Source organism: Pan troglodytes, chromosome 10 (assembly GCF_028858775.2).
Source record: "Pan troglodytes isolate AG18354 chromosome 10, NHGRI_mPanTro3-v2.0_pri, whole genome shotgun sequence".
NCBI lineage: Eukaryota > Metazoa > Chordata > Mammalia > Primates > Hominidae > Pan > Pan troglodytes.
The window spans coordinates 83396806-83421532 of NC_072408.2; the positions used below are offsets into that span (position 1 = coordinate 83396806).

The following is a 24727-nucleotide window of genomic DNA, read 5'->3' on the forward strand; positions in this document are numbered from 1 at the left end:
AGGAAAGGGAAGCCTCGGGAATGTTTGGTCAAAAACCTCTGCTGGGTGATGTAGTCTTTAAGCTTTCCCTTGATGAGAGTGGCTCAGCTGGAGAGATGGAATGGAGGGGGTTAGGAGAGGGCCCTTCAGGCAGAAATGGAACAACCAGATCTAGACTCACAATGGAAATAAGAAAAGCATAAATAAGAAAAGCATGAATAACAGAAAGTGAAGGAATGAGAATGAGTGGCACTGATGTATGTCCTACTCTGAAAGGTAAAAAGACACGGAGTTCCAATAGCCAAGCTCTACCTTTCCGGAAGACAGAGAAACACATTTGGAAAGAATACAAAGCATATGGGCCTGGGGTTTAGGAATGAGAAAGCATCACATTTTAGGATGGGTGATGGTTAAATGTTCAGCCTTGCCATAGGACCAACCTGGATTTAAAGTTTAGGTCTTCTTCCTGCTGGCTGTGTGACCTCTCTCAGGAAAGGTTGTGTGTTTCCTCTCTAGGAAAGTTATGCCTACCTCATCAAATAACATGTTTGTAAAATACTCAGAGTAATGGCTGGCACAAAGTAAACACTTAGTAAATGGTAGCTCTTCTTCTTACTATTATTTTTATGGAAGCTCTGAAGTGGTTGAAGATGGGCTTGCCCCCCTCATTTCCACAGCAATTCATTAAGGAAATATTTTCCAACTTGGGAACTTTTGTCTTCGTTATTATTATTTTTGTTATCATTATCTTTTGAGACAGGGTCTTGCTCTGTCACCCAGGCTGGAGTGCAGTGGCGCAACCACAGTTCACTGCAACCTTGACCTCCCAGGCTCGAGTGATCCTCCCACCTTAGCATCCTGAGTAGCTGAGATTACAGGCACTTGCCATCATACCTGGCTAATTTTCATATTTTTTGTAGAGACAGGGTTTCGGGTTTCTCCATGTTGCTCAGGGTAGTCTCAAACTGGGCTCAAGTGATCCTACTGCCTAGCCTCCCAAAGTGCTGTGATTACAGGCTTACAGGAGTGAGCCACCATGCCTGGCCTCTTTGTTATTATTAATTAGCATTCATATAACATATGAATTAGCATTCATATAACTTAATGTTCCAAATGTTCTGACAAAAATTTGTTTGCAACTTTAATACCACTCCTGACAGAAGGTAGGTGCTACAACAAAAGAGGAGTAAGGAGAACATAATTAAAAGAGCATATTGAGATAAGTAATTTATGACCCAAAGTATGGATCTGAACACTGCACCAACCAAGACTGTGTGCTGACAATGTGTCCATTTTTCTAACCCAACTGGTTACCACTAAATCCCCTCACCTGTTGTGCATGGACTGTCCCTTCAGCAGAAGTGCCTGGAATTACTTTGTTTCTACATAAAAATTTTACAGTGTTCAACTGATATCCTGAAATCTTTGCAAGGAGTTACATGCTGTTTCAAAGATTCATAAGGAAATTGACTATTTGAATTTAGAAGTGCATTTTCCCATAAAAACTTGATTTAAACAATTTACTTCTGAGGTGAGTCCACCAAATGAATGCATAATGCAACTGAAAAATTAAATATTTTAAAATAGAAAAGCAGTTTAAAAAAACTGGTATAATATTGGCTATTAAGCAGAATAGGAAAATAGTGTTTGTCAATGAAACAGTAGCCCCAGGTTCAGTCCTCTGCTCGGCTACTCTCTGGTTGTGTGAATCTGACCAGATCATTTTACCTCTCCATCCCACAGTTTCTTCATCTGCAAATGAAAGCGTAGGAAGACTTTTAAAAAGTCTTTCCTATTCCTATACCCACTAAAAGGAACTGAAAGAAGCTAATTATAGAAGGAAACTGTCTACAGTGAAACTAAGAAAGGCTCTAACCTCATGCAATTAACTCATCAACATCATCCACAAAGATGATCATCCACAAAGAACATCATGTGAAGTGACCTAAAAGAGAAGCAGCGTTCTGATGCAGGACTCTCTTGCTCCTGGACACAATGAAAACTAGAGATAAGACTGAAGCACTTTTAATTCTATCCAGTTTAGAGGAACAAAGCCTTCAAAGAAAGGGTGGGCATCAGGAAAGACAGCAAACATTCTACTTTGAAACATTCCCCTGCTTAAATTATCTCCAAGAGGCTATATCTCCAGAAGTCCTACTTAGGTTGGATTTGAGGAGAGATATTTGTTAGAAGGGGGGCCTTAAAGCTGATTTTGCAAAGTACTTTACATCAGACTGAGTGAATGTCAAAGGTCAATATCAAAGAACTGGGGAGAGGGCACTAATAAAATTATGGAACCAACAGTCCCCAGGTACCCCCTGGCTCCGCCATAGATGGAAATAATGGGACAGGAGGAGGAAGCCTTCAACAAAGGAGAAACTGTTTTCTTCTTTGTAGAAACCACTTGGAGGGCAGTCATTGGGAAAACTCTGAAAGGCCACTGAAGCCCCAAGCTCAAATCAGCTGACAGCTGTGCAGCCCTTTGTGTCTCAGGGTCCCTAGTGTGACAAGACGAGGGGAACTTGAGGCCACAGAAATCCAGCAGTTAACCCATCTCATAGTGGGGAGGAGTGAGACCTACCAGAGGGAATAGAAATGTGTCATGCCCAATTATTGAGGGAGCCCACATCGGCTACAAACACAGGCCTTTCTTTATAATAAGAGCAGGGGAAAATTCCCAGTAGACTGGAGAAAAATGAAGAATCAGGAAAGAGGTCAAGCCAGGCGATCAGCAAATGGCTCCCTGTGAAATAGATTTGGGGCATCAAACAGCAGAGAACTGTAAACAAAATGTTGAACTTGAACTCTAAATGATCTCTAAATCTCATTCCAACTCTAATATCTCGAGGATCAGTGCAAAAGAAATCTTTATCACAAATCTTGATACTTATAGAAACACAGATTTAAGTGGAAAAGAATGAAGGTGGTAAGTGAGGACTTCATGGTGATTCTGAGGGGGGCTTTGAGTACTTGCAAACACTTTGGATTCAAGCGTTTTGCTATCATTGATTTTACCTGCATTGTGAAGGCTCTCCTAGTAGGTTGCAGAGCTGTCCAAAGAGGAGCACAACTCACTCTCTGTGGCCTACAAAAACATTGTTGAAGGCTACAGGTCCACCTGGAGGGTCTCTTGAGCATTGAGCAGAAAAACCAACACCTCTGACAAGAAGTTGCAGCTGATCAAGAACTATTGGGAGTGAGCTTCACATCACTGAGAAAAAACAAAAAACAAACCAAAAAACAACAGAAAACTATCAGGAGAAAGTCAAGTCTGAACTGAGATCCATATGCATTACTGTCCTGCAATTTTTGGATAACTATTTACTATCCAATGCAACTAATCTAGCGAGTACGATCTTTTATCAAAAATAAAGGGAGATTACTTCCAGTACCTTCGCTGCACGTGGTGATGGTTGAAACAAATGATAGATAATTCCCAAAGAGCTTCCTAAGAGGCATTTGATATAGTAAAGAGATGTAATCCATATACATGTCTTAACATTTCTGTACTTTACTATGAGATCCTTAATAACCCAGAGCTTGCCTGTGAACTGACTAAAACCACTTTTGATAGGCCATAGAAGAACTTGATACACTGAGTGAAGATTCAAAGACAGCACCCTTATCATGCAGTTGCTTATAGAGACAACCTAACATTATGGCCATTAGACAGTGCAAGAGAAAAATGTGATGTGGCAGCCAAGAGACAGAAAAGTAAATGCATACAAGGCGTAATCTTTCTTCCCTTCAAGAAACTTTTGTACACATCTCCATTGCCTTTTCCACTTGGATTTCCTGTAGCAAAGAAACCCATTCATGATGGCCGGGCGCGGTGGCTCACGCCTATAATCCCAGCACTTTGGGAGGCTGAGGCAGGCCGATCACGAGGTCAGGAGTTTGAGACCAGCCTGGCCAACATGGTGAAACCCCGTCTCTTCTAAAACTACAAAAATTAGCTGGGTGCGGTGGCAGGCACCTGTAATCCCAGCTGCTCGGTAGGCTGAGGCAGGAGAATCGCTTGAACCCAGGCAGCAGAGGTTACAGTGAGCTGAGATCGCGCCACTGCACTCCAGCCTGGGCGACAGAGTGAGACTCCATCTCAAAAGAAAAAAAAAAGAAATTCATTCATGCGTATGGGATCAACCCATTTACAGTCTTTTCACAATGCAGCTTTGGGAAAACTCCATTTCTTTCGTTTGTCCTGGCCCTCCTGGTGTACAGTTACTGCTATAGAAGAGTATTACTGGCTTCATTTCATATAAAATATTAGTAACTTCCACTTATATAGTGGACTAAAAATGTACTTGATGTTTAAGTAATCTGAACTAATGCTGCAAGCAATTATGTTTTGTACTACCCTAAAGATCTGAAAATACAGTTAATTACAATTCGAGAGTATTCCCTATGTAACTTCTTGATTTCTTTATTCCCTCCCTTACTCTTCTTCAAGGGTTTCCTTTCGGTATGGAACTTTTCTGGCCTGGGGGGGAAATTGAAATGTCTCCTATATAATAGTTTATGGAGGTCACGTATATCCATAACAACAAGGTTTTCATTTGCTACTGTTTAAGTTGACAACTTCCCTTCCCAATAAAAATTCATGTACACCTCTTGTCTTTTACTTCCGGTATTCACCTTAACTGTGTAATAGAAGTATCATGTTGCTGCGAAGATACACGCATTGCTTTAGGTAAATTAAAGTGCATATCATTACTTAATACCCTAGAAAGCAGAAATACATTACACAAGTCCAATTCTAAAACTTCAGTACTTTTCTATGCAGATTTGTGCACATGTGAGAGGGTATCCGTTTCATTTAGTGACTGCTACTCAGAGTTGGACCAGCGTTTTGTGTTGCTAATGCACTGTGGTCCCAAAAAAGCCTTGCAAAAATGTTGTGCCCTGTGTAATAGCAGAGAAGCATAAAATAAACTTACACTTTATAAGCCGTTTACTATTGCTTTGTAACAATTGCCTACTCATATTTTAAGGAATAGGTGAGTTCACTACTTTCTGAAGTTTATCATAGTTCCCTTGTATCTTATGCAAAGTGTAGTAATGATACCCATAGTTCTGCATTGTGATACCCTTTTCTAGAGAAACCCAGAGATGTAAAAAATTGTACTACATTTCTCAGAGTGTTTTAACATAGATCAGCATCACAGGCTATCTATTCTTCAGATATAAATTATACATGTTAAGTGTTATATGGAATAAAGTGGACATTTTAAAGCTAGAAATAAAATGGAGTGTATGACAGAATCCTACTCAAAGAAATGATTACAGGGAAGGTACTAGGTCAGACAGTTCCCCATTCTGGTCAGCAGGTGGCACTAGAGTAGCTTGGATGCCAAATGGAACAAAGGGCAAAAATAGATCCGGATCAAAACAAACTTTGGGTGAAAGTGCAGGAGAGGCAGGTGACTGGTTGTTTACATTTCAATATGTCTTATCTCTCTTTCTAAATTGTTCATTGTTTGAAGTGAGGCACACTTCTAGGTACAACTAAAAGTTGTACTGAACCTTTCTGTGCCTTGGACTCTTACCTGAAAATGGATACAATAATAATGCCTACCTCATAGCATTATTGTGAGAACAATGAATTAATGCATGTCAGTGCAACAGTGCAGATTGCAGAGTAAGTGTTCAATAAATGTCAATTATTATGACTCTGCATAATGACCATGAGGCACACATAGTAGAAATTCAAAAGATATTAGTGGACGCGGAATTGCATGGGATGCTCATAAGCCTGATGTTTATAACTCAGAGACCACCTAGTATTAAAATATCTGTAAGACAGATTGGTATGGGAATAATTGGGAATAATTACTTACATTGATAATGTGACTGTTTTAAATGTAACCTCAAGAGTTCACTGAAATGCTATCTCTCTGAGTATCATTTAGTTCACTGAGTCTTTTCAGAGATGTATTGTGAGGGAAATCTAAAACAGTAATAAATATTGCAAAGCTAGGCAAACCTATTCTGGTGTGTTCCTTCAGCAAGAAGTGTCAGTCTCAAACGTGTTCAGCTCAGCCCAGACACAGGAAACGAAGAAAGACCTTCCGCTTTATGAATTCAGTTCCATCATTACCTAGAAAGCCACTCAAGATATACAAAATGTTTGAAGAAAGAGGCTCGTACTGGTCATGCTGTTCTAAGTTTAATATTCAGTGGACTGGGGGGAACTCTCGAATACTTGCTCAGCCATCAAGCAGCACTTTCCCTTCCAAACTTCTGACTCTGCAAGTTCAGATCTTAGAGTAGGGCTTCTATCCAGCTTCCAGGTTTTCATGCCACTTTTTCCTGAGAGTATAGCTCTGCACTCACCCCCAGATAGGCCCTTGACAACCTGCCTATCCATTTCTCACCCTCTTATCCTGTTACCTGAACTATGCTACTGTCCTCCATATACTGAATGAGATCCTGCTTCAAACCCCATGGATCCTTCTGGAAAAATTATTGCTGCTTCTCTGACTATAAGTACTACTGCTACAGCTTAGATTCACCTGGTATTCCCCATGCCACTTTATTTATTTTTTTATTTATTTTCATTTTTTTTTTGAGACAGGGTCTTGCTCTGTTGCCCAGGCTGGAGGCCAGTGGCATGATCATAGCTCACTGTAACTTTTGATTCCTGGGCTCAAGCAATCCTCCCACCTCAGCCTCCCAAGTAGCTAGGACTACAGGCAGGCATCACCATGTCTGGCTAATTTTTAATCTTTTTGTAGAAATGGGGTCTTGCTATGTTGTCCAGGCTGTCTCAAACTCTTAGCCTCAAGTGATTATCCTGCCTCAGCCTCCCAAAGTGCTGGAATTAAAGATGTGAGCCACCCTGTACACCCAGCCTCCACTCCACTTTAGACCCTCCTGTTGGGACCACTGACCATCCCTAGCAGAGGCAGGCCCAGTTGCTGTCTTTTATAATCCTTCCCTTCCCTTGCCTGTGCCCATACTTACCTTCCTTTTTTTTTGTTTTTGTTTTTGTTTTTGTTTGTTTCCCTACTGGCTCAGAAAACCTCATTCATAGCTGATAGGAAGGTAAGATTGGAAGGGAATAAGAAAAAGGCAAATATTACAAGGATGAGGAGTGATAAGAATACTTTGAGCTCCAGAGATGTAAATACTGTGCATAGGAAATAGAAAATAAACAAAATGATTCTGAAATTTTCACATAAGGGAGGAAATATAATTTCATATACAGGTAATATGAAAATAAAATTGGATTTAACTCTGACTCCTGCCTCTTCCACCTACAGGTGATATGACCTTGTGCAAGGTTAAGCCCTCTGAGTCTATTTCCTCACTTATACAATGAGGTTATAAAATGGTTCATTTTGCAGGGTTATTGTGAAGACTAAATACGATGACACATATGAAAATGCTCCATTTATGCCTGGCAACTGTTCTGCCCGTGTCTTAGGTTAGAGGTTGAAAGGTGAAACTATTGGCTGAATTTGGTTCAAAGATATGTTTTATTTTGCCTTGAGTTAGGGTCCCCAAGACCAGCCCCAAGTTTGATGATTCACTAGGAGGACTTATAGGACTCACATATAGTAATACTCATGATTATGATTGGCAAAAGGATACAAAGCAAAATCAGCAAGGAAAAAGGCACATGGGTCAAAATCCAGGATATACCAGCCACAGACTTTCAAGGGTCATCTCCCATGAAGTTCACACAGGATGTGCTCAATTGCCCCAGTAATGAGTTGTGATAAAACATGTGAAATGATGCCAACCAGGAAATTCATTACAGACTCAGAGCTCAGGGATTTTATTGGGGCCTAGTCATATAGGCAGCCTCTGCTAGGCACATACTCAAATTTCAGAGTCCTAGAAGGAAAGCCGGTAGTCAGCATAAACATGTTGTCTACACAAAAAGTTTAGGCACAGCGAGTCACTCTTACCAGTTCTGGGAATGGTGGGAACCCTCCTGAAATCCAAGTTCCCAGATGCCAGCCAAGGGCCAGCTTTGTAAGCAGGCCTTTCCAAGGATAAGCAGTTAGGGCTGCTACCTCAACTTTTTGTTGCACAGACCTGCACAGGGTTTGCCTGTGCAGGTTTCTTTGTTTTGTTTTATTTGTATTTTACTTAGTTGCCATTTTTTAAATATTAAGATATTTCACTCAGGATTTCCATCTTCATGTGAAAAATCAAGTAGTTAAAAAATAGATTCATATTCCCACATGGCAACAATTGGTAGTCCCTTTTAGATAAGGCTTCATGTTCCCTCAAATTCCCCCTAGTCTCTGCCACTCCCAATAGTCTTTGCCACACTGAGCACCAACTGCCATTTACATCCTGCTTTTGCGAATCTGGCCTTGGCCGCTTGGACCAGGAATGGCCGCTTGGACCAGGAATGGCCATTTGACCAGATGACAAGAGAAAGAAGCAGGCATGTGGAATACCACTGAGTCGTGATAATGAACAATGATGCAAACAGGTCATGGTTAATGAATTCCTGCTGTTGAGGTCACCAGAAATGCCATGAAATCAGAACTCCTCTTTGCCACCCTCTATTACAGCAGTTACTTGTGGGTATTCTTGGGTTGATATGACAACACTTTCATTGCTATATATAGTAAGTCCTCTTTATTTAAGCTAACTCCAGTCAGTCTTTGCTCCTGCCCACCTAAAGATCACTGATCGGAAAAATGTTAATATAAATTAATTATTACATATATTTGCCCGTTAGAACTTTGTAACTTGAAGTCATTGTTATTGTCATCCCCACCAAGACTTGTGATCACAGACTAAAATATGTCAACAGAAAGGTAAATCTTGTTCAAAGGAAATCAATCCAATCAAGTAGTTGTATGTATCGATATGACTTTTTATTTACTAACTCAACTACTGTGTGATAAAATGAAATTTCATCTTTATATTCCTAGCATCTAGAAAACTACCAGCTATGGAGTTGGATTCAATAAATGTTTCCTAACTTTATAAAGTTCACCTATAACAAGGTCTAGAAACCCAAGGATAGAAATAATGAAAATCATTATGCTCATGCTAAAAAGGGGAAAATGCAAGTGATATAATTGCAGTAGTGTGCTGCATGCCACCCAACCATACAAATGTTCTAGATGCTTCTTTTCTCATTCTAGTTACAAAACCGGCACAGATACAAGCTCCAGAGAAGGAACTGCAAAGATTCCAATGTCTGTTGATAGGTTCATTCTACTAAAAGCAAAGAATTTGAAAAGTTCTTTACTTGCTTCCTTGATAGTTTCATTTCTCAGACGACTGAGGAAGCAATTAGGGGATTTTATATTCTAGACTTGACTTTCACTAATAAGAAAAACTGAGTTTTTAAAGTTAGTAAAGTAACTAGAAACTACAAGAACACCAAGAAAAAGAGGCAGTGTCATGCAGATTGCGTATCCCTTATCCATTAAGGTGCTAACATAAGAATTAGGCATGCTGGGGATTCATTCATTCATTCAACAAATGTTTACTGAATGCTTACTATACGCATGCCTATTTTAGGTTCTGGGTATATGACAGTGAATAACATAGACAAAAATCCATGCTCTGTTGGACCTTGCATTCTAGTTGGGGGACGGGGATAATAAACAGCTATATTAATAAAATATGTAATAGTTCAAATGGTGATATGAACTATGAAGGACAATGTCAGGGAAGAGGAATAGAAATTGCTAGGGAAGAAGGATGCTGTAATTTTATGTAAGGTTATTGGAGAAGGCCTTGAAAAAGGAACATTTGAGCCAAGGTAGATGGGGGAATGAGCTATGTAGGCACGTGGGAAAAGAGGGAGAGAGAACAGAAGGTATATATGGGTTTGTGCCCTGCTAAGTGAGCCAAGGGAGAGTAGGAGATGAGATTAAAGATTGCAAAATGCCTTGTAGCTATTGACTTTGGTTTTACTCTGGAATGAGAAGCCGGTAGAGAGTTTGAGCAGGGTAGTGACATAATCTAGCTGACATTTAAAAACGCAGGCGAGAGGGAGGAAGCAGGAGATTAGTGCAATAATCCAGATTAGAGATGTTGCTAGTGTAGACCAAAGTGATAACAGCTGACTTGGTAAAAATAGTCAGATTCTCGACATATTTTGAAGGCAGGGCTACCATGATTGAATTATGGGAGAGGAAAAGTGGCAGAAAGAATTGAGGATGACCCTAAGGTTTTGGCAAGAGTGACTAGAAGGATGGAGATGTGATTAACTGAAATGGAGGAAAACTGTGAAAGGAAGAGTTTTGTAAGAGAAGAGGAGTTCAATTTTTAGACATGTTAAATTTGAGATTCCTTTTACACCTCAAAGTGGAAATGTTGGTAGGCAGTTAAATATATGAGCCTGAAATTTAGGCAAGAGTTCTTGGCTGGAGAGTTATCAGTGTATAGGTAATATTTAAAACCATGAGATTAGATGAGATCACTGAAGGAGAGAAAGTATTGGCCAGGTACAGTGGCTCATGCCTGTAGTCCCAGCACTTTGGGAGGCTGAGGCAGGAGCATTGCTTAAGCCTAGAAGTTTAAGACCAGCCTGGGCAACACAGTAAGACCCTGCATAGCAAAACCCTGTCTCTACAATTTTTTTTTTAATTAGCTGAGGATGGTGGCACACACCTGTAGTCCTAGCTACTCAGGAGGTTAAGGTGGGAGGATCGTTTGAGCCCAAGAATTAGACGCTGCAGTGAGCTATGATCACACCATGACACTCCAGTCTGAGCAATGGAGTGAGATTCTGTCTCTAAAAAAAAAAAGAAAAGGAAGGAAGGAAAAGAAAGAAAGAAAGGAAGGAAGGAAGGAAGAGAGAGAGAGAAAGAAAGAAGCATTGAAGATAAGAATATAAGAGTTTCAAGAATGAGGTGTTTCAAAGTTTGGATGTGAGGGTGATGATAAGGAATGAGCAAAGGAGGCTGGAGGCTGAGAGAGAAGTAGCAGCTGAAGAAATAGGAGACAATCTGAGAGAATGAGATGTCCCGGCAGCAAAGGGAATAAAGTGCCTGGAGAGGAGAGAGGTCACTGTCAAGTGAAGAGAAGTCAAGATAAAATAAAGACTTACCTTTGGATTTAACCATGTGGAGGCTTTAACATGGGCAGTTTAAGTGTTGTAAAGGTGAATAAAACACTGTTGGAGTCTGGTCAAGAGAGAATCAGTAGAAAAGAATTTGAAGACTGCAAATTTCAAGCAACAACAACACGTGGTCTATTTCTACATGTTTTGCAATAAAAGGGAGCAGAGAAATGGACAGTAGGTAGAAGAAGAATGTTGGGTCAGGAGGATTTTTTTTAATTGGAGGAATTTGTATGTTGATGGAGTGATCCAATGGAGAGGGGAGGGGAAACTGAGGATGTAGGAGAGTGAAAGCAGAATTGACAGAGCAATGTTCTTGAGGAGGCATGTAAAAACAACAGATGTCTGCTCCAAAAACATATGGGAAATCTTAGAAAGCCCAGATTTTCTAAAAACCCAGAGTAAAGATAACTGCGGTCCTATGACCAACACCATTAAAAAGGGACAGCAGATGCAGAAGAATGGAAGTGTCGAAGGGGTGGAATTCTGATGGAGTGGAGGATTCTGGCTTGAACCTAAATTTGGTCACCATTGGCATTCATTCAGACACATCTGCCTGTGTAGTGACAGGGCTTGAATCCTCTGTTTTCATGCATGAGTGGAAGTCTCCTGGGAAAGAATTTCTTCTAAAAGAAGAGAAAGCAGGGCCTTTAAGTTTGGACCAATAACTGGTCAGAGGGGAGGGGTGTTTAGCACACTGTGATGTCTGTCTCTCAGGTTTGGCCTCTGGTCCAGCCTCCATAAATCCATGTCAGATTACTAAGGAGAGGGACATATAAGAATGGACAACTTTATTTCACTAAACTATGTAAGATACTAGGATCATGAAATTATTTTATTTTGCTACTCTTCTGCTCATGATAACACAAAAAGGAGAAAAAGCTTGATCCCACTGAGGTGCAGCATGGCCTCAGTGCGTTGAAGACTCCAAAAACCACCTTCTGCTCAACTTTAATGCTAAACGGATCTGCAGTGGAGACCACCTCTTATGTCTGTGACCACAATAGAGGCCAGCTCTCATCACACTGCAGCAGTGGAACCAGTTCCAAGAGTGAGAGAGATTTTAATAGTTTGCAGCTTCAGGACCCCTTAGCATGGACACACCACTGTAATAGTGGACACCAGCTGCAGTGGCAGTGGTCAGGCACTACCAAATGACTTAATAGCAAGCAGAGCTTTAAGCAGCAGACATCACGAGGGGGGCCAGAGTGGGGGAGAATCATGGCAGACACAGACAATAGCTGCTATAACTTGTTTACAAGCACCTGTTATATAACCTAACGACACCTAGAGACAACTGGATGAGACTTTGAGGGTAGCTAGAACCACACAGAGGGTTGGGGTAAAACTAATATACAAAACCCTTTATTACTATTAATATAGTTCCATTTTATCCTTAGATTAGTGTGGCTAGGGAAACAGCTTATAAGAAATTACAATCACATATGAAGCTGATAAGGAAGACAATACTAAAAGAAACACATGTGGCTGAAAAGAATGAGCCTCTATTGAGAGACATGCTGATGACAGAAAGAGGCAAGAACAAATATGAAGGAAAAACCTCAGGAAAGATAAAGCACAGAACCAGCTGAGGTTAAAGATAACAAAAACAATTGCAGTTTTTTTTTGTTTTTTTTTAAACTATGGAGCAAGAAAATGGTGTAAGCTGACAGATGGCAGAGAACGTATAACTACTTAACCGTTACTTTATTTCTTTACTTTTTTTAAATGAAGAAAATGGCCTTCAAAGTGGGAGGTGGAAAACATAACTAAGCAGGAACTAATCTGGACAGTATAATTATTGTAGATCCTCTTTATTATTTCTTTTGTTTATTTTTTTGAATTAAAAAAAGCATCCACAGACAGTGTGTAAACAAATGGACATGGTTATGTTCTTTTTATTTTATTTTATTTTATTTTTGAGTGAGAGTCTCACTCTGTTCCCCAGGCTGGAGTGCAATGGCACAGTCTCAGCTCACTGCAACCTCCGCCTCCTATGTTCAAGTGATTCTCCTACCTTAGTCTCCTGAGTAGGAGGGACTACAGGCACGTGCTACCATGCCTGGCTAATTTTTGTATTTTTAGTGGAGATAGGGTTTCACCATGTTGGCCATGCTGGTCTCAAACTCCTGGCCTCTTCAGCCTCCCAAAGTGCTGGGATTACAGATGTGAGCCACTGCTCTAGGCCCACTTTTCTCTATTTTCTAAAAATAGTTTTAGAATGAGTTATTATCATTTTTAGTTTAGAAAGACTCTATTTTATTGAAAAACAGGGAATTACTATTTGACATAAGTAAAAGATTTCTTAAGCATTCAACTCAATGCCTTAGATGATGCTAAGCCCACAAACCCAGATTAATTACCTCCTAAGGTACTAAGAGAGAATAGATGTGATGGTGGGACAAGAGCTGATCATTTTAAAGGCATGATGGAGAACAAGAAAGTTGCTAGATTATATCTAATAAGTTTTACAGTTTATAAAGCAATGTTATATGACTAATATTAACTAGTATTATCTGCTATGTGCTAGGCATTGTGCTAGACCAAGAGTCTGCAAACTATGGCCCCCAGGATAAATTCAGCTTGCTGCTTGTTTTTATGTTAAAAACAGTAAATTAAGTGGTTTAAAAAAATCAAAAGAAGAAAACTTTATGACATGAAAATTAGAAAAAAAATCAAACTTCAGTGTACAGAAATAAAATTTTATTAGAACAGGCTGGGCGTGGTGGCTCATGCCTGTAATCCCAGCACTTTGGGAGGCCAAGGTGGGCAGATCACTTGAGATCAGGAGTTTGGGACCAGCCTGGCCAACATGGTGAAACCCCATCTCTACTAAAAATACAAAAATTAGCAGGGCATGGTGGCAGGCACCTGTAATCCCAGCTACCTGGGAGGCTAAGGCAAGAGAATTGCTTGAACCCAGCAGGTGGAGGTTGCAGTGAGCTGAGATCACACCACTGCACTCCAGCCTGGGCGACAGAGTGAGACTCTATCTCTAAATAAATAAATAAATAAATAATAAAAAGAGCATAACCATGTCCATTTGTTTACATACTGTTTGTGGATGCTTTTGTGCAACTATAGCAGGGTTGGGTAGTTGTAACAGGGACTGTATGACTTACAAAGTCTAAAATACTTACTGTGTAGTTTTTTATCAAAAAAAACTTTACCCATTCCTGGGCAAGATGCATATCTGATGTAATCTCTAATCCACAGCAACTGTGCAAGTTTATATTTTATTTCATTACTCTCTCCAGATCCAGCCCAGGAATGTGGGCTGGGAAGCCAGTATTATCCCTGTAATAAAACTGAAGCTCAGCCGGGTGCAGTGGCTCATGCCTGTAATTCCAGCACTTTGGGAGGCCGAGGTGGGCAGAACATGAGGTCAGGAGATTGGGACCATCCTGGCTAACACGGTGAAACCCCGTCTCTACTAAAAACACACACACAAAAATTAGCCAGGCGTGGTGGCAGGCGCCTGTGGTCCCAGCTACTCAGGGGGCTGAGGCAGGAGAATGGCGTGAACCTGGGAGGCGGAGTTTGCAGTAAGCCAAGATAGCACGCCACTGCACTCCAGCCTGGGCGACAGAGGGAGACTCCGTCTCAAAAAAAACAAAAACAAAAAACAAAACACCGAAGAGAAGCTCAGAGCATTTCAGTGACTTATTCAAGGTCGCACAGCTCACTTGGGACTCATATTGAAAGTGTTCACTAAGTGTAAGTTCCTGCTTTGTGTTTCTATACTATAAAACATTTCATATATTATAAATACATTAAGATATAACACATAAAATTATAAAGAAGGACGTTTATTTTTGTACAGTGCTTTACAGTTTATAAAAGCACATTTCACGAACTATTTTATTTGGGATCTCAGCTCTGCTAGCTTGGCAAGACAGGTATTGTTAGCCCCTTTTGCAAATGAAGCTCAGAAGGGTTAAATGGCTTGTCTAAAGTTATAGAACTAATTAGTGACAGAGCCAGGACCTGAACCCAGATCTTTTGTCTTCCAATTCAGTGCTAAGGGCATAATAAAATTGCTAATTTTTTTGCATTCTTAATATACCAGGAACTGTTCTAAATGCTTTACAGATATTATTTGAGTGTCACAATGACACTATGAAATATTTACTATTATTATTCCCATTTCACAGATGAAGAAACTGAAGCACAGAGTGGTCCAGTTACTTGCTCAAAACCACAGAGCTTGTAGTAGGTGATAGAGCCAGGATCTGAACTAGACCATCTGGCTCTAGAATCAGATGTCTTAACCTCTACAAACTCTGATTTTTCCCAGGGCATCTGACACAGCATCACTGATATTACTTTGAACCAGTTGCAAACCTGTGTGCTAAATGAAAATGCAGTTAGATGATCACGTTGTCAATTAAATAGCAATACTAAGATTTAATGTTTAAAGATCTGCAGTATCCTGAGTGGGAATCCCTCAAAGGAAAGGGATTGGTAGTAGAGTCTTCAGTAGTTTGTTAGTTTTTGCCTGCAGCATTGTGTTGCAGGTTACAAAAGCAAATATGTGGATTTACAGGTTATATTATCTGCTTTTAAGTAAGTAATCCTCTCAAAATGAGAGTATTGCCTAACGGGATCCCTGCAAAGAAACTGTGTATGGTAGGCAGTTTATATTTTCATATGCTAATAATGCAAGCACAATTAACAAGATGATGGCAGAGCCACCACCTGTAAATTCAGGGGCACTCATTCATCAGCTGTGCTGAGACAAAAGTGATTGGTAATAATCTAAGGAGATATAACATATGTAGTCTCATTGCTCTCACTAGAAATATAATTAATAATATGCAAAATAATATACAATCATCAATAAAAATAATTTTGCAATCAAAACAGTTGGAGATCATGATGTACATATATAAAGTCAAGCTGAATCTATGGATGGGGAGCTGTATCATTGAGTGCAATATATACCAGGAACATTCAGGTAGTTAAAAGTTTGCGGCTTGTTCATATGACCTGTTTTGCAAATGTTACCAGCAGAATGTATAATTCAGGTATTGTAAGCAACTTCTTTGAAGTTATTTGCAATCATTCTAAAGCAGCAGTTCAGAGTGTAGTTCTAGGACCAGCAGCATTAAGCATCACCTGAGAACTAGTTTAAAATGCAAATTTTTGGACCCCACCTCAGATCTATCAAATGAGAAACCCTGGGGGTAAAGATAATATATGCTTAAGCAAGCCCCCTAACTTATTTTGTTTATAGTTTAAGAATCATACATTGCCCAGGTCTAGAGCAGTTAGTACGAAATAGCTGAAAGAATAGGCAGGCATTTCTCAATACTTAACGATAATTAATATTGGATAAAGGCCATTTAAAGTGAATCTACCTAAGATCACAATTGTACAGTCTTGATACTCAAAGTCCAGAGACTAACAGCATCAGCATTCCTGGGAACTTATTAGAAATGCAGAATTAAGGATCCTTCTCCTGACCTAATTGAATAACAATCTGTTTTTTGTTTGTTTGTTTTGAGACAAGGGTCATAGCTCACTGCAGCCTTGAACTCCTGACCTCAAGCAATCCTCCCGCCTTGGCCTCCCAAAGCATTGGGATTACAGGTGTGAGCCACTGTACTGGACCAGAATCTGCATTTTTAACAGGAGTTCCAGGTGATTCTTATGCATATTAACATTTGAGATGTTCAGTTATAGAAAATAATTTTTAAAATGTTTGTTTGGAAATTAAAATGACACTTTGGCTTTTTCTTTTGGACAAAATTGTATGATAGTGTGATACAACATTGTTTACCACTTCATGTCTGACTTTTATAGTACTGTCATAACTTTTACAACAAAAATAATTTGAGGGTTTTATTGTTTTCCAAAGGGCTTTATCTTTGATAATCAAATCATTCTCTTTTGAAGTGCCTAATCATCATCTCTGTTTATTTTATCTTAGTAGATGCTCATCAGGCCTAACTTCCTCATTTGTCAATGGCTTTTATGTGATCCAGTAGTTTTCCAACATTAGTTCACTTATTTCATCAAACACATATTATTTTTCAAAGCTCACAATCCACTCAGAGTCAATTTCCATTACATTTGTGGATATTCATATGCAACATTCAGGAAAGAGCTGACTGACAAGCACATTGACAGGATGGGTGGGGAGGGAAGCCAGTGTTAAGCTGGAGGATGTTTGGGTGGGGATAAATTTGATAAGTGGCCAGGTTGTTAGTGAACATGTCTATAATAGGATGACTATTGCTGTCTTGGGTAACATGATAACTGGGCAGGCAGGCAAATAAAATCCAGATAACAATAACCTAAAAGTGAAGATGATTATCTCTGGGCAGTAAAAGTCCAGGCAATTTTTATTTCCTTCATTGTGCTTATCTGTAATTTCTAAATTTTCTAGAATGAATGCATGTTATTTTTGCTATCAGAAAAAAACTCTGTTATTTAACAATTTAAAAAATTGAGATATCATTTACATTCAGTAAAACGCAAAGAGATAAGTATTCAGTTCGAAGAATTTCAACAACTGTATGCATCCATGTAACCACTCCTAACAAGATATAAAATATTTTCATCCCCAAAAGGTTGCTTTGTGTCCTTTTAAACCAGAAATTACCCTAATACAGCACTCCTTCTGTAATTACCCATGGCCTCCAACACTTTCTCACCTCTAAAGTGGTTTCAGTGTGCTACTCTGGAGTGACACATTATATCTAGATTTCAGCAAATATACATTTTTTTATACACAGAGGTAGTCGATGCTGCACTCTGCATTTCTTTCCATATACCCCTCTTTGTGTATTTCTAACTCATACTTTGAGTAGAAAATGGGAAAAAATGTTTTCCTCCTATAATTTCCCCTCCCCCAGGACCATCCTTTTTCCTCTTTCCCTCCTGCTTTGAAACAGCTACTGAGCTGCCAGCAGAGGATTCTATTAAGATGAAAGCTTTGTCCTTGCAGAGGCAGACAAAGGGCTCTAAACAGAGCCTGCTCTCCAGTGTCTAGGAGAAGAGGTTACCATTCTGTCACAATGGTCTCTCCCATACCTTGCCCCCAACAACGCCCACATCTACCTCTCAAATATCTCGTTCTTATTGCTCCAGTTTATGGCAACGACCAAAACACTAAAAAAAATACTGATTCAAATATAATAAAGATGAAAACACACTAATAACTTTTACACATGTTGTCTCATTTTGTGAAGCTGTCTTGGAAAAACCCTCGAGTTCTGTGGGGGAAATACTAGTATTCACTCTTTCTTTTGTTCATTCATACCTGGCACTTTTTTTTTTTTTTTTTTAAGACAGAGTTTTGCTCTCATTGCCCAGGCTGGAGCGCAGTGGCGTGATCTCGGCTCACTGCAACTTCCGCCTCCCGGGTTTAAGCGATTCTCCTGCCTCAGCCTCCCGAGTAGCTGGGAGTACAGGTATGTGCCACCATGCCTGGCTAATTTTGTATTTTTAGTAGAGACGGGGTTTCTCCATGTTGGTCAGGCTGGTCTCGAACTCCTGACCTCAGATGATCCACCCGCCTCGGCCTCCCAAAGTGCTGGGATTACAGGCAAGAGCCACCGCGCCCGGCCCACAGCACATATTTTTATGTAGAGATACTGTGTGCCAAGCAAGATATTAGGCACTACATAACAATGGCAAAAAAGGAAGTGTTCCTCACAAAGCTTATTGTCTAGCTGGGGAGACAAATGAGTAAGTAGGCAAATATGATTTATTCAGAATGTACCAATTCGGGTATGCGCTTATGGAACCCAAGGTCATTGTAATGGTATTGAAAAGTTGGAAACTATCTAACAATAATAAGTGTTAAGTTACTATTATTTTTGAAAGATATATTAGTGATATACTTTTTATTATTATTTTTTTTTAGACAGAGAGTCTTACTCTACAGCCCAGGCTTTGAGTGCAGTGGCATGATCATAGTTCACAGCAGCCTCAAATTCCTGGGCTCAAGTCAACCTCTCATCTCAGCCTCCCAAGCAGCTAGGATTATAAGCACATGCCACCATGTCCAGCTAATATTTTTTAAAAATTTTTGTAGAAACGGTCTCACTCTCTTGCCCGGGCTGATCTCAAACACTTGTTCCCAAGATCTTCCTACCTTGGCCTCCCGAAGTGCTGGAATTACAGGCATAATCCACCACACCTGGCCTTAATGACATAATTTACACTAAATGTTTTGAGAGGGAGGGAGAGAAAAGCTGAATGCCAGAATGCTAACTGGAAGAAATATATTAAAAAGTTGAAAGGACTTATCTCTGTGAGATGGGATTTTTCTCCTTTTCATGTTTCTGTATTTTCCTAATTTCCTATGACAAGTATGTGTTACTTTCATAATTAAATTAAAAAATTGTAAGGTGAAAAATGTAAGATTGTTATAAGTATGCTGGCACCCAGTGATGGTAATATTTATCTTCAAATATACCTTAAGCTAAAATGTATCTTTCTAATGAAATTTTAGTTTTTAAATGTTCCTTTATAACTTTTCCTTCAATATTTTATCTATAATTAGCTTTCTGGTTTTAAAATTTCACATTTAAGGAAGAACTTTCAAATATGTGCCTATGTATTCAGAGATATTTACAGTGCTTTAGTACATTATGTCATTTAATCCAGACAGTAATCCCATGAGGTTGGTGTTGTTATCACCTTTTTACAGAGGAAAACCAAGGTTCAGAGATGTTAAGGAACCAAAATCACAGTTAGTGGGTAGCAGAGACAGAGCTCCAATACAATTTTTTCAAAACTGGAAATTCAGAGTTTCCTGCATTTCACAATGGTGCCTGTTATGTAGCTCTGAAATGATTCCAAACACTTACATAGATTGCTACGTGTGACATATGTTTTGCTGTGATAAGAACATGGAGTGTAATCCCCCTCCACATGGGAATGTTACGTTGCGATGTTATAGGACCAACAGATTCATATGCCTGCTGTGCAGTGACAGACAGGTACAGAGATAGCAGGGTTTGCAGCAGAGAAAGAGTGTAATGATCACAGGGCACCAAGCAAGGGGATGGGAGGAGACCCTTAAATCCATCTCTCCGAGAAGTTTCTAGCTGACGTTTTTCAGGGGGTCATGGAGGGTGAGGGGCTGGGAAATCGGGGTCGTTGTTTGGTCAGGTAATGGGGATGAAATCATCAGGATGTGGAAACTGCATTCTTTGGTGAGTCATCTCTTCATGGGGTCCTTCAGACCAGGTGATGTCAGTAGTTTCACTGGTATACAAAACCTGAAAGAGCAAATGAAAACCTCAAATGGAAAACTTAACATTTTATAATGTTTAAATTGTTCTCTATAGAGCAGTTAAGGGGAACTATAATCTTGTAACAGGGTCTATGTGATTCTAAGGCAAGAGGCACAAAACAACTATGAGGGAGTGGGTCAGAGAGCAGGCTGACCTAGCGATTAATGCTGCATGTGCTGCAAGCTTGGTATATTTTTGTTTCTTCCTCTCACTTCTTCCATGATTAATTTATAAAGTTTACAGGGACGGTTTCAACACCTTATCAGACTAGATATATGAGTTATTGGCCTCAACTACTGGACTCCAAAATACATATAAACCCAAGAATTTTAATTAAGAACAATTTTTTTTTTGACATAGGGTCTCATTCTGTTGCCCAGGCTGGAGCAGAGTGGCACGATCATGGCTCACTGCAGCCTCTACCTCTTGGGCTTACGTAATCCTCCCCCTTCAGCCTCCCAGGTAGCTTGGACTATAGGCACATGCTGCCACACCTGGCTAAATTTTGTATTTTTTTGTAGAGACGAGGTTTCACCATGTTTGCCAGGCTGGTGTCAAACTCCTGGGCTCAAGCGACTTGCCCACCTTGGCCTCCCAAAGTGCTGGGATTGCAGGCATGAGCCACCACGCCCAGCCGAACCCAAGATTTTGACAGAAAGATTGAGAGCTTAGGCGATGGGTGCCAGAGCTAGTCTCTGCCAACCTCCCCACCGACACCAGCATCACTCACTAGCAGTGAGGGGCCTTGTGTGTCACTACGGATTTCCGCCATGTTGGTCAAATCATCTCTTCTGAAAGCCTCCCCTGTAAAGGTATACCTCAAACTTCTATTAGACTTTACATCCGCAGAGGCCTGCTTCCATCCTAAGTAATTATATTCTTTTTTTTTTTTTTTGAGACGGAGTCCTGCTCTGTCGCCCAGGCTGGAGTGCAGTGGCATGATCTTGGCTCACTGCAACCTCCACCTCCTGGGTTCAAGCAATTTTCCTGTTTCAGCCTCCCGAGCAGCTGGGACTACAGGCACAAGCCACCAAGCCCAGCTGATTTTTTCGTATTTTTAGTAGAGGTGGGGTTTCACCATATTGGTCATGCTGGTCTCGAACTCCTGACGTCAGGTGATCCACCCGCCTTGGCCTCCCAAAATACTGGGGTTACAGGCATAAGCCACTGCACCCAGCCCCTAAGTAACTAAATTCTAATAATTGGATTCTAAAGAAAATCAGAACTCGTTCACTATGTGACTAATGTACTTCATTTATGGAGTGCATTCCTGAGATTTGTTGTCATTATTCTCCCCCTCTTTAAGCATTGTAAAAAAAATCTGTTTGTATGTCAATAACCCATGTGATTCATGAAATCATATTCTGATCCTCTTGTTTTAACCATACAAAGTAGTGGCTTGCTAGCATTATTTATATCCCAATGTGCCCTAGACATTTCAATCAAGCAGAGATGTTTGGATCAGCATGGTATAAGTACACGTGTTCTCAAATTTATTTTCACTGTTGCTTCCTATAATTAATTACTGACATAATTTCAAATAGCTAATAGTTGCTTAATATGTAGAAATAACTGAATACAACTCATCTCTGCTCTATTTTTTAAATGTATTTTTAGTGTGTATTTTATTTTCTTGATTATAAATGTAACAACCGTTCATGTAGAATTTTTGTTAATTAGGATTAGTTTGCCATGCTGATTTTTAAAACATTTTTTCCCACTTAATGTGGTGGGTCTGTTATAGAATTGTTTCTAATTTAATATTCAAATTTTTATGAAAATAGGCCAGGTGCAGTGGCTCACACCTGTAGTCTCAACACTTTGGAAGGCTGAGGTGGGCATATTCCTCGAGCCCAGGAGTTCAAGAACTGTCTGGGCAACATGGCAAAACTCCGTCTCTAAAAAAATATATAGAAATTAGCAGGGCATGGTGACGTATGCCTGTAGTCTCAGCTACTCTGGAAACTGAGGTGGGGGAATCCAATGAGCCCAAGAGGTTGAGGATGCAGTGGGCCATGATCGCACCACCACACTCCAGCCTGGGCAACAGAGCGAGACCTTGTCTCAATAAATAAATAAATTCATTTTAACGAAAATGATACATTTATGCAGATTAAAATAGTCAAATACTATGATTAAGTTTATAGTGAAAAATAGCAGTCCCCTTTACTCTTCCTCCCATTCTAATTCCCATTCTTCCACAGATAACTGCTGTTTTAGTCTATTCAAACCGCTCTAACAAAATACCTTCGACTGGATAATTTATAAACAACAGAAATGTATTGCACAGTTCTGGAGGCTGGAGAGTCCAAGCTCAGGGTGCTGGCAGACTCAGCATCTGGTGAGGGTCCATTTCCTCATAGATGGCACCTTCTAGCTCCGCCCTCACTTAGTGGAAGGGCAAAGAGGGAAACAAGCTCCCTCACACCACTTTTATAAGGGCACTAATTACATTCACTAGGGCTCTGCCTTTGTGACCTAACCACCTCCCAAATATCCCACCTCTTAATGTCAACACATTGAAGATTAGATTTCAACATGTGAATTTTGGAGGGACACAAATATTCAGACCATAGCAACCACTTTGGAAATATCTTAGCTATTTTGGTGGTATATACCTTGGTAATCTGAAATAACACGTGAATACTGCTGTTTTCTGTTTTGTATTGTTGTTTTTAAAATTTCAGTATCTGCTTTGACATGCTGGTTTCTATGGGAGCCCTTCATTTCCCTGGTCTTATGTTTCCACTTGGGGCAATGTTAGCAAAAATAACTCTTTGGGCCTCTCTCTCCATTTCTCACTCCCTCCTCCAGGAAGAAGGGACTTACTTGGCTAGCGAACAGGCCTGCCTCAGCCTCTTCTTTCTCTTGGATGAACCTGCCTGAGGCAAGGTGCCTTCAATTTGGCTCTCCCATTTGGTGAGCATATTGAGGCAGTGTCTGTTCTGTGCAATAGGTTAGTGATGAAGGGGCTAAGTCTGCTTAACTCATAGTTGAAATATTAGGAAGATCACACTCTGTGCTCCAACCCAGCATTTGTTTGACAGAAGCTATTAATGCTCCCCTCCCAGGCCCCCACCTACCTCTAACTGTAAGCTCACCTGCTGTGGTGTGACAGCTTCCACCCTGCTGACAGCCTCCCACCTTAAGCTCTAGCATCTTTTTACTTCACCACAGCAGGGCTTTCTTCGGCCCGACAGGAGCTCTTAGTTGTATAAGCAGAATGAGAAATGCAGAGGCGTTTGTCTACGCCATCTTCAACAAGTCGACCAGCCTCCCTGTCCTCTGGTGGGACAATGCAAAGGCGTGTTCCACCCTATTTCTCAGAAGGTCTCCAGTGGGACTGAGCTCACTGACACATTCTTAATGGCTTTTCTCCTTTTCCAGTCTCTCTTTCCCATACCCTCACTCCACTTCCTAGAATCACTTCCCCCAAAACCTTCCCACACCCAAAGCTTGAAGCTGATATTTTGATCTTTATCCATCTGACTCTTATGACCATCTCTCAATTGATTCTGAACAATCTCCTATGATGAAAGATGAGGATTTAAGTGGGGCATGGTGGCTCATACCTGTAATCCCAGCACTTTGGGAGGCCGAGGTGGGTGGATCACCTGAGGTCAGAAGTTCAAGACCAGCCTGGTCAACATGGTGAAACCCCATCTCTACTAAATATACAAAAATTAGCCGGGCATGGTGGCATGTGCCTGTAATCCCAGCTACTAAGGAGGCTGAGGCAGGACAATTGCTTGAACCTGGGAGGCGGAGGTTGCAGTGAGCAGAGATCATGCCACTGAGCTCCAGCCTGGGCAACAAGAACAAAACTTCATCTCAAAAAAAAAGAAAGATGAGGATTTAAGTCTGTTTCTCTCCCCACACTCTCCACTTACATACATGCGTGCTTTTCCAATCTGCATGCCTCAAATATAGTTATACAACCAGTATTGAATTAAATTAGTATTAAATAATTACATGATTATGACCATAAGTACATATCTGATCCACAGATATACTACCTTAAACTTCCTGCATCAACTTTTGTCTATAAAACCCCTCTGACATGACCAAATACATCTGACCATCTATCAGTCCCATTTTTTCTTGGCGTTGTTGCTCCTGCCTCCTGCTCCAGCCTGGCCTGGTTGCTGTCTGACCTGCTACCCAGATTCTGACCTTTGCCACCATCATGGGATGTCCCCTGGCCTCCTCTGGTGCTGGACCTCCATTTTCCTCTTTCTCAGTTTACTCTCTTATTTTAGTGGAGCCCAATAACTCCCAGGAGCTTTCTGAGAAGCAGATATGGAAGGTAAATTATTTGAGTCCTTGCTTGTCTGAAAAAATCTTTAGCTTTTTACTTTACGTAGAGTTTAAGCAGACAGAGAATTTTACTTAGAATCATCTTCTTTTAGAATTTGGAAGTTTTAATCAATTATCATCTAGTTTCCAGTGGTTG

The 24727-nt window shown here is 40.3% G+C and overlaps 1 protein-coding gene across 4 annotated transcripts in view; it reads left to right on the plus strand.

Moving 5' to 3' along the window:
- ZDHHC17 (zinc finger DHHC-type palmitoyltransferase 17) overlaps nt 1–24727 on the plus strand; it is a 296534-nt gene that overhangs the window by 59097 nt on the left and 212710 nt on the right. For 2 of the 4 annotated variants that reach the window (XM_063785936.1, XM_063785937.1), the window contains one exon: nt 16531–16666. The exons of the other annotated variants lie outside the window; for them this stretch is intronic. The gene's annotated coding sequence lies outside the window, so the exon portion shown is untranslated. The remainder of the gene's footprint in view (nt 1–16530; nt 16667–24727) is intronic. 4 annotated transcript variants of the gene reach the window in all.